Source organism: Serinus canaria, chromosome 1 (assembly GCF_022539315.1).
Source record: "Serinus canaria isolate serCan28SL12 chromosome 1, serCan2020, whole genome shotgun sequence".
NCBI lineage: Eukaryota > Metazoa > Chordata > Aves > Passeriformes > Fringillidae > Serinus > Serinus canaria.
This window is the reverse complement of record NC_066313.1, coordinates 86257227-86267652: the sequence shown is the minus strand read 5'-3', so window position 1 is coordinate 86267652 and position 10426 is coordinate 86257227. Positions and strand designations below refer to the sequence as shown.

Genomic DNA, 10426 nt, shown 5'->3' with positions numbered 1-10426 from the left:
CAGTTCCTTTTGACACAACCTATCAAACTTTTGCTTTATTTCCAGGAGTACCTTACTTACCTCTGTATAAGATTTAATACCTTCTACAACTCTGCTTGTTATGGTTGAGAGGACTGGTAATACAACCTAACAGGGTGGAAGTATTGACTGAAATAAAATTTTTACAAAGGGCAGAAACAAAATACAAAGAAAATTCTTGCTTTACAAGTCTTAAAAACTGAATTCAAGAATAGATTGGATCTGCTCTATTGTTAAAATGTAAAACACTGCTTACAAATCAATAGAATCACTTTTAAATTTTCTGATAGTCTCTTTTTTAAAAGACAGACTCATTAGGCTTTCTTTACAGAAAGGTGAATGTGTCCAGAAGCAAATCTCTTATTATCAATTATTTTTATTATAAGGAGCTTGGATGGCTCAGAATGTTGTTAACATAGCTGGGGCTATCACTTCTTTGCCACCATTGCAGTTTGGCCTTGGCTTGGAGTTACCAACACTCATTTCATTTTCTGATCCTTTGCTAGTTTTAATGCAATTTGTTGGTGAGTTTTACTCACCTTGAGCAAGACATATATTCACGTCATAGAGAAAGCCATCGGGTCAGCTCTAAGCTGCTGCTAATTGTCACAGGCTTAAATGGACCCGTTTCAATTTAACCCAGTTGAGGATCTGACCAATGATCACAACTGGCATTAATTAGCAGATGTGTTATCAGACCCCGTGGAGATGTCCTGGGTTGAGTGACAACAGAAGCGCTCAGCTGCTGCAGCCGGTGGAGCTGTGCCAGTCTGGCAGCTGATGGCACAGTGCCCGATGCTGGCAGGTGGAAAGGTCGGGTCACCCCTGAGGGAGGCACACTGGTGGCTTCTGTCACCAGTCTCCAAGTGGAAGGAGCTGCAGACAGAGACCAGAGCACCAGGCATGTGGTTGTAGTAAAGCACAAACAAAACAAGACTCCTGAGAGGAGGAAGACAGGGAGGATGCAGCACTGAACTGACTTGTCCCTGAAGCTGGATATGCACAAGACATTGCACTGCTAGAGAAGCAAAAGCCTCGAGCAAATGTGTTGAGGGTCTGGCTTTCCATGTGTGCCATCTGACCTGATGCTGTAATGCCAGTTGCAAGTGTGTGGTAGAAGGGTGAGGGAGACACATTTAAAAGAAGGGGATCCTGAAAAGCAGTTGAATTTCACAGAGACGGCTGCTGACAGTCTCAGTGCTATTATGGCTGTAAACTAGAGGTCTGGACCATGACTAGAAAAGTGTCTTGAGCAGGTCATGGGGGTGAATGAAGAGCAGGAGTAAGAGGCTGCAATTTCATCAGGGAAAAAGGGCATGCTATCCTCCCTTTGCACTTATCTGAGTGCTGTGTGGGTTAAAACCAGGCCAGTAACCTGCCCTGATATCGCTCAGTAGCAGCCAATTCCTCTTTCTCATGCCTACCTACCTCCACAAGATGGTGGCAGGAATAAGTTACCAGGCTAATGGCATGGGATCTTTGTAAAGATTTATAAGGTTTTTTAATATTTACAGGACAAAACTGGACATCAGGTAGCTCAGGGAGTAATTTTCTCAGCTCTTGACAGAGTTTGAAAATTAGCTTAACTGACCCCCTGTATTTTGATACACTGTGAAAAAAAGAAATTCTTTTGGTTGCGAGATCTTTCTGTTGCAACCCAAGAAAGGAAAATAGCAAGAGAGTACTGGGAATGGAGAAATGTTTAGACTGGTTGCAGACCTCTGATCCAGCAGATAGGAAGATGCAGACTATCCAAGGAAGGCACTACCCCCTGCAAATTCTCTGTTACCCTTCCTGCCATTTCTCCCACCACTCAAAGTAAGATATGAAAAGATGTTTATGCATCTATTTGCTTTGAAAATCTGGGTCCTTCTCTAAATAGTTATCTTTGGGCCCAAGGCCATGAAAGAAGATGACTGAGACTCATGTGGGATAGAGATGTCCAAGTCCGAGTTCCCAATCTACACATCCCTTGCATTTTTTATCACCTGCGTTTTTGATAAGAAAGTTCTTAAGACGTCTAAAAGCTTTTTTCTGCTCATGTCTCTTGGTCAGTCACCAGCTCAGCTAAGTTGAACTTCCCAGCTGTTAATCCTGATTCATCTCCTCAAACCATCCACTGCTTCACCCATATGTCTTCCAAGAGTGTCTTGGTAAAGCACATGTAACACATGATCAGGACTGAGCAGTACACAATGTACAGCAGCTGTGTTCTTTGTCATTCAAAGGCATTAACTTCAAACTCCACCCAAGCTTCAGGGGCTTCAAGCCCTTATCTCTTATCTGCAGAGAGAGCAGGAACCTTAGGTAGGAAGCTGCATGCTAAATATTCATGGGGGAAGAGATTTTTCATACTTCCTGCAGAAATGGTGTTGACACATGTAAGGTTCTCTGGGAGGAGTTTAAGGCAGTGAGGTACAGAATCAGATACAATCTCCAGCCCTCCACTGCTGAATTAGCTTGGTGTTTTGGATTGATGCAAGATAGAGGATCTCTTTTGGTATGCTCATTGCTGTGTAAGGTGTTTCTAAAACACTGTCTTCACAGCCTAATGAAAATACAGTGATTTTTCAGAAAAATCAGTAGAACATATCCTCGAAGGATATGATGATTATTGGAGTTTTAATTAAAATAGCAGGTAAAATAAGTATTATGGTGTGCTATTACTTCTAAAATAACAACAGAATAAAGATGCCCATTTCTTTTTTGAGTGCAATTTTCTAAATGAAAAAGTAAACATTAATATCTGCAGAGATCTTACTGATCTTGTATGATAATTTAGAAAAATATCCCTATTAGGGATAGTTATATATGCTTTTTGTTGGAAATGCAATCACAGGATATGCACATAGCTGCAATCTGTAGACAGATTAAGTAAATTAAATCACTCAATGTCTTTTTTCAATAGCTCCAAAGTTAAAAGTAATTTGCAAAGAAAATACTCAGTTTCAATTGGTTTGTAATATCTGTTAATGATCTTTGGAAAAATTTCTGATAACATGCAGGAATTCCCTCAGGGGCAGGGTTGTGAATAAGTGGATTTTTTTAAGTTTGAGATGTCATTAGCTAGTGATTTCTTTGAAGTAAAAAGCTGTTACAGAATAAATTGCAGAGGTATACAAGTGAACAGGACAATCATTTTTATGAATAATATACATTATTTCCACTGTGCTTTCTGGCCTCCAAAGAAATAATTTACAATCTAGCTTGCCATTACAAACATCCTGGAAGAACAACTGCATGAGCATTTTGTGCTTACTTTATGTGTATTCTTTGACTTTATATAAAAGTACAACTTGATGGTATAAAACCACCAGTGTAAGGAGTTGATTTGCCCCTTTTAATTTTTTTTTTTGTTTTCTTTTCCCCTCAGGAGATAAGTTTTCCAACCTACGAGGCTGAAACAACTTCCTTAAATTGAAATGACCCCAGCACAGCTATTTAATAGAAGATATCCTCCTTGATTTCTTGGGGGCCCATAAGATGACTGAAGTTGTAGGTAAGTGCAATCATGTCAAAAAGTGCCTCTATTCTCTTGGTACCTTGTCAGCATGAACATATTCTTAACAGTTCAGAGATGAATTGGGTATCTATCATGCCCCACCACAGTAAGGTAACATGAGATACGGCAATAATCTATTATTCCCACTTGTCCATGGGGAATGTTGTCCTACTTCCAAGGTTCAGTTTTACAACTCAACCATGAGCACCTGAGGATGGACCTTCTGCTTCCACAGGTTCTGGGTGGTTCTGGGTTTGGATGTGCATGGAAGGGATGCTGGTCTGAGTACTAGGGCACTGGCACTCCAGTGTGCGCTGTCACACCAGCCAAGAGACACAGTTAATTGAAGCCATTGACCTTTTGTTTTCCTCACCTTCCTCCAAACCTTTTTTGCCCAAGACCTTGCTGGACTTGATCATCTTATTCCTGCAGACCTGCAGACAGAGCTGAAGACACACCATGCTAGCATGAGTATGACTGATACCTCCAGGGTGCCCATACAGGGCTGGAGGAGAAAGGACTTGTCCCACTCTAGAAAGAAATGAGACAGTCACCAGTTTGAAAAGCTTCCTGGGCTTTCCTGATCCTCTGAAGGCCCAGTGTGATGGTTTACCATGCATGAAGGTGCTATCCTGACACTGCCTATTGATTGGCACATGCCATGAACCACTGGGATGACTGGACATCATTGTGTAGTAGCAGCTAGTAAAACTCACAGATTTTTTAAGGCTACAAGCACCATTATTATTATCTAATCTGATCTTCTGCATAATGCTTTCAACTGAATTTAACCGAAGCTGAGCTTTGTGTGAAGATTTGCTTTTATGCCTAAAATTGACTTGTCATTTACAAATATGATGCTGTTTCTCTCAGTTCTAACCATGTGATAGCAAGTTCCATTAATTAGCTGCACATTGTTTGGAAAAGCAATTCCTTTCATCCATTTAAAATTCAATACCTTTTTGTATCACCTTGCAGGATAGGAAAGACTTTTTCCTCTGCTGCTAATTAAGTTCAAGGATCCTGAAGACAAAATGTTATTTATATTATAGTCATGCTTAAGTAGAACTCTGACAAAGCCTGGGGATCCCATCACACAAAGTGAGGGAGGCTGTGCAAGTCCTTCAGGACTGAGACTGTTTTAATAGACACATGGCACATTTTCAAGGAAGATGAGTGATTAAACTGTAAAAGTTCCCTGTCAAGTCAATGGATTGTTACCTCTCAACTACCTATGCCTTCCAGAAGGGAAAGGTAGGGAAAAGTAAAGTTTCTAAAAGTTAGACCTAAAAAATGAGTTAGGAGCACAGTCAAGTTCATGGGAAAGGACTTTTCACAAGCGCATGAAGTGACAGGACAAGGGGAACTGGCCTTAAGAGGAAGAAGAATAGATTTAGATTAGATATTAGGATGAAACTCTTTACCATAAGAGTTTCTAAGTAAGGCACTGGAACATGTTGTCCAGAGATGTGGGACACCTCACCCTTGGAAATGTTCAAGGCTAGGTTATAAGTGTTTCTAATATGTAGCTCTGTGTCCTGTCTACTGTCCATGAGTCAGATTGGCCTCCAGTGGCTGAAAGTTCTTTAAGACAAGAGGGTACACTGAGGAAAATACTGCAATATCTGGTTCATGAAAGGTCCTAGAGCCTTCCAGAACTGCTGGGGTCCAAGGACATTTTCTAGATTGTCTGAGACAACAGCATGTGTTCTAAGTTTATGGAGAGGCTTTGTTCAGTTCAGTATGATTTGAATCATAGACCTCTAAGATCAAGTCCAAACATTAACCTACCACTGCCAAGGCCACCACTAAGCCATGTCCCTAAGTACCATATCTATGAATGTAGATGAGAATATATGAGAATATATCTTTCCTGAGAGACAAGGTGGTGCTTATGTTCTTTCTCTTTTCTCAAGAAATTTCCCATCCTTTTGACTTTTATCATTTTTATTACCATTCTCTGGACTTGTTCTATTTCTACTTTCTTTTTTCAGGGATGAGGTGACCAAATTTGAAGACAGTATTCAAAGCCACTGATTTATATAATAGCATTATAATATTTTCCATATTATTCTCTAAAACTCTTTTTTTTGTACAAACCCTGTAAGATTCTTTTAATTCTTTGAACTACAATGCCTTTTAACATCTGTAGTTTACTCTGATCAGATTTTAACAAAGGAATAAAAGGCTCCATTTTTCACATAGAATTTTATTTATTGTTTGAACTTTAGAGGAGAAATTGGTTAACTTACAATTTAAAATTCTTGGCAATGTAGACCATTGGGCAAGGATTTCATTATCAGCCCTTCTATACTTTCTGCAGAAGTGTGTGAAGCTGAAAGTTAGTGTACAGAATCTTCACTCAATAGGCTTGTCTTTTACTTTATAGACATGGACAAAACCTAATTTGGAGCTACCAGCATCCCCAAAAATGTCAGATAGGGCATTCACCTGTACACTCTTCCCTATGAATCATGCTGGAGCCCCACATTTACATGCTGTTCATCCAGGACCAAGTGTGCTGGCAGCACCTGAATTTTGCCATCTCCCACATACTGTACCGTAGACTTCCATGCCAGACCAGGGAAAGACCCCTTTGCAAATGATGCTCTTTAGGGCTGCAGAGGGTGAGGATCTTGCTCTTGTGTCACAGCTTGGCATTATGCCTTCATCAGGATATTAGAAAAGGCTCAGGGAAAATGGTTACAGCTATTCTATCACCTGAGACACTTCCGGCAGCTCCCGCCTTTCCTTAGAATTGCCAATCCAAGTGGTGACCCTGCCTGACCCTACTTATCTTGTAAAACCTGACAAGATCACAGCCTGAAGCAGTATAGCCACAGGCTCAATACTGGCTACCAAAGTGTCTGTTTAGTATTTTCAAGAAGCGTTGCTCTAAAGATTTATAACACCAGCTGCTAGATATATGGACAGCACCAACACACGGCCCTGACCCCCGAACATTCAGCCCCACTTACACAGAAATTTGTGTCTCTCAAGGGGACAACACTGAACTGCCACAAACTAGTGATTCCCTACCTGCAAGCAAGTGGATTTTAAGTACAATTTGATTATATATACTAAGACATTGGGTAAAAGTATTTGAAAACTATAGTCTTGAGTTTAGAATTCATGGTTAGTTTTTTTCATCGGTTGTATTACTGCTTTAGCAATAGAAAGGTCTCTGCCATTTCTGTGTAATATATAGAATTTACTTTTAGTTTGGTGTAGAGAATTTTCTTCACTCTTCCATGTCCAAAGCAGTTTTTGATTAGAAGGTATTTTTAGATGAACTGTAAGTTTCCTCCCCAGCAAAAATTTTAGCTGCCACAAGTGAAAGCAAATGCACATTTCCTCAGATACCTCTAAGGATAAACACAGGTTTAAATATCCAAAAAATTTTAAGGGTTTAGTTGCATATGGGTTCATACACCAGATGCATTAAGTTCTTGCAAAGTTGTGTGGGCTTTTTTCCCCTCTTCTTTTTAGAACAGCAAAGACTTGGAACAGACATTGAAGTCCTATTACTCCTGTCGGAAACTTCTGTTGACTGCAGCAAGAGTTGGATGGGACCCAGAGAAACCAAATACAGACAAGTAGTGATGAGTTGGCCATACAAGCAAGGAAAATCACAGATAACAGGTGCACACCAATTAGCAATGTATCTTTTGGGTCATCCAGTACATCTTCCTGACACTATGAAGTTGTTTCTTATGGCATATTTTTGTGGGTTTTTTGTGCCTAGATTAAATTTCCTAAGTGATGCCGTATCTCATGGGAGAGGTTGTGTTGCTTAGAGTATCCTGTTGTCAGGAGTTTTCTTCCATTCTTATCGTCATCATATTTCTTCTATTTATGTCCCTTTACAAATTTCCTTCTTTCCCTTCTTTGATCTCTTTTAACTAGTGTGATATTGTGTTTAGTTAGCATTAAGGCAACTCATAGATATTTAGCTCATTTAATCTTTCCTAATGTAGCAGTCCTTTCAGCCTTCTTGTTATTGTTAATTTCTTCTCATCACACAACTGCCTGTCAGTATTTTTTTAGTTATGAGATTTTAAAGACCTGGTGCATTTCTCTGATCTAACAACAGATCTGGTATACAGCTGAGCACCGTTAGTGCCTTGTCACTAAAAGCTCTTCCTGACATGTCCAGGGGAAAGCTGCAAGCATTCTAAACAGGCACACGGGTAGAGTATCCTGCTTGAACCACTTCCCAGGTGCCACTTTGTTGACCCACAAAACACTATTAAAACTGTTAACCTAGGAGTTAAAAAAAGAGTACATGACATTTTGTTTTTTTTTTTTAATATTTATTTCTCATAATGTAAAAAGACAGAGCAGCACAGATAAAAAATCTTTGATGCTATTGAGATTTTCTAACTCTTGGTCATGAACATAACAGATTAACATTATGGAAAACATCATCCATAACTACATCTGAGTGCTAGGAGAGTACATTGTAGAAAGTAATTATATACATAGTGACAAGCCTGGCTGTTCACTTCAGGCAATAAGTTCTGATCTACAAACTACAATATCACTTTTGTGCTAGATGAGACATTGCTTGTAATTAACTGTCTTTACCTTCGTGTTCTGTTGGATTGGAGGAATATAATTTTAATCTGCTCTCTTTAAATTTCCAGTAAGGAATGTTTCGGCTACCTGCAGCCTCATCTGATGATGCTTAAAGAACTCAGCTAGCTCGATCTTCTGTGCACCAGCAGGGACTTCTTTAAATGGGTAAACTGTATAGAACATTGCTTTCAAGTTTAACGTACTTGGAATTAACCTTATAAAATAATGGCATATCTAAAGACAGGTTATATACATAGCACAGACATGTATGTGTGCATTTATATGTGCATATGTGTGCATACATGTGTATGTAAGTGCACACATATGTATAGAAATGTTGATGTTCACCTTTTTGAAATCTTTACAGCTGGTATTAACATGAATGTGCTGTTAAATTTGGCAGTGTTATACATATTTGTTGGATTTTACTTCTGTAAGATAAAATCATAAAGATAAGCTGTGAAACTCGTGCAGCTGATGACATAATTCTAGAATCTCGTGATGCTGAATCTCCTATTTCTATGAGTGTGGGATGGATGTTCCTCACTGAAATAATTATACTGCCTATTGCAATATATGTTTCCATGTTTTTATGTGGGCACTGAGATGTCCAAACTATTAAACGTATATGTACAATGAGTCCTGTGTTCCTTATTTATTCTAAAGAAGGCAATTAATTTCTATGGTTTTATTGTATAATAAAGCAAATTACTCTGAGAATCTCTTATGAGCATAGCAATAATCTGTGACAATATGCATATTTACTTTTAATAATGATGTCCAAATATACATATGTGCATATAAATATGCATATATGTATATACAAACACAGAGAGACATATACACAAATGAAATGAAACCGATTAGAATGTGGCATAAGTAGATTTATAGCTTACCTGTTATGCTTGTGTGAAGGGATAATTTGAGCTACAAGGACATGCAAGTAAACATAGCTCAGTGTACTCCATTGGCTCATTCTCTTTATGCTCTCCCATGACAGGCTGTGTGCTAAGGCGGGGTAGCAGCAGACATTCGTAATGACAGCTGGTTCAAAACAGAGCTTTCAAAGTAGTGCAACACCCCTAACTTCCTTCCAAATCTCGGTGTTTGCCAGTGCTTAACTGAGGCGGGTTCTTAAGGTCAGATGTTCAGAAATAAGTTATTCAGAAAGAAGGATTCTTTCTGTTTGAGCTGTGGATATGTTCAACATATAGGTTTTTTGTTGCCCATGAATTTGCATTTGAGCTCACATATGGATTATGCTTGTCTACTACCTACAAAAATGATGGATGTTTCTCCCTGATACCATACCCTATTTGCCTGGGTTGTCCTCTATCAATTTCTTCACTCTCTTGTGGGCTACATGAACTGAGATTCAGATGGGAGCCCTTTCTTTTTACTGGGACTGAAAAATCCATCAGCTGCTATGCTGAGAAAGGGAGGAAAAGCAGTTTTACTTTAACATCACCATATTACACCCCCTATTCTCAACAACCAGAAACACAACAATAAAATGCCCAACTGAGCTTCAGTTATTGTGTGTGACTTTTCCTGGTGGATGAGAATAGAATCTGGAAATACACATGCTCCTCCTTGGGAGAGAAAAGCAAACAGGTTTTATCTATTTGCAATTGAACTCAGTGAAAAATAACCAGGCACAGAAAGCACACTTGAAGGTAAGATATGAATATAAGTAAAGATAAATATCACTAAATTCAAGGGAAATGTGCCACATTGTTATAATTATTACAGAGAACATGTGCTAATTAATTGTTACCCTGTGCTGGTGCAAGAGTTGAGTATTCCATATGGGACAAATAGAGGAGCTGACCCTGGGAGTCTGTCGACTCTTGTTTAGAAGCCAGTGGGTGAGGAGCATGCCATGAATGTCCTTGTGAAAATGAGACTGGTGAGCTGATTTGGTCTTAGAAATTACTTTTCAGAGGGGTTAGAAAAATATTTTAAATCTCTGATAAATTTTAGTTGTACTAGATGCCTGGACTGCTGAGTGTGTGCAGTGTGTTCAAAGGCAGTTTTGTGTTTACCACACCACCTGGGGAACTTAAGCACGAAGTGTCAGGCCTTCTGAGGAATTCAGACCAAAAATATCCCTGCTGATAGGGGATCTTCAGTGTTCTTAGGACACTTCTCTGCAGATGAAATCAAGGAGACCTGAGCACCAGGGGGTTCAGAAAAGCATTGACCATGTGTCTATCGGTCTGTTTTGGATCTGCACTCATTTCTGGAGTATTGACCCTGCTTTAACTAGATGTGCATCTGGGGAGATGTTGAGGGGAACAGGATGGGTCTGTCCTCATTTCTGGAGAA

At 39.3% G+C, this 10426-nt stretch overlaps 1 long non-coding RNA gene across 1 annotated transcript; it reads left to right on the top strand.

The window, feature by feature from the left end:
- Positions 1-3432: 3432 nt before the first annotated feature.
- LOC108961400 (uncharacterized) lies at positions 3433-8575 on the top strand. Its single transcript, XR_001989710.3, has 3 exons — positions 3433-3517; positions 7010-7162; positions 8167-8575. It is a non-coding gene; the product is annotated as an uncharacterized LOC108961400 (long non-coding RNA).
- Positions 8576-10426: the final 1851 nt, after the last annotated feature.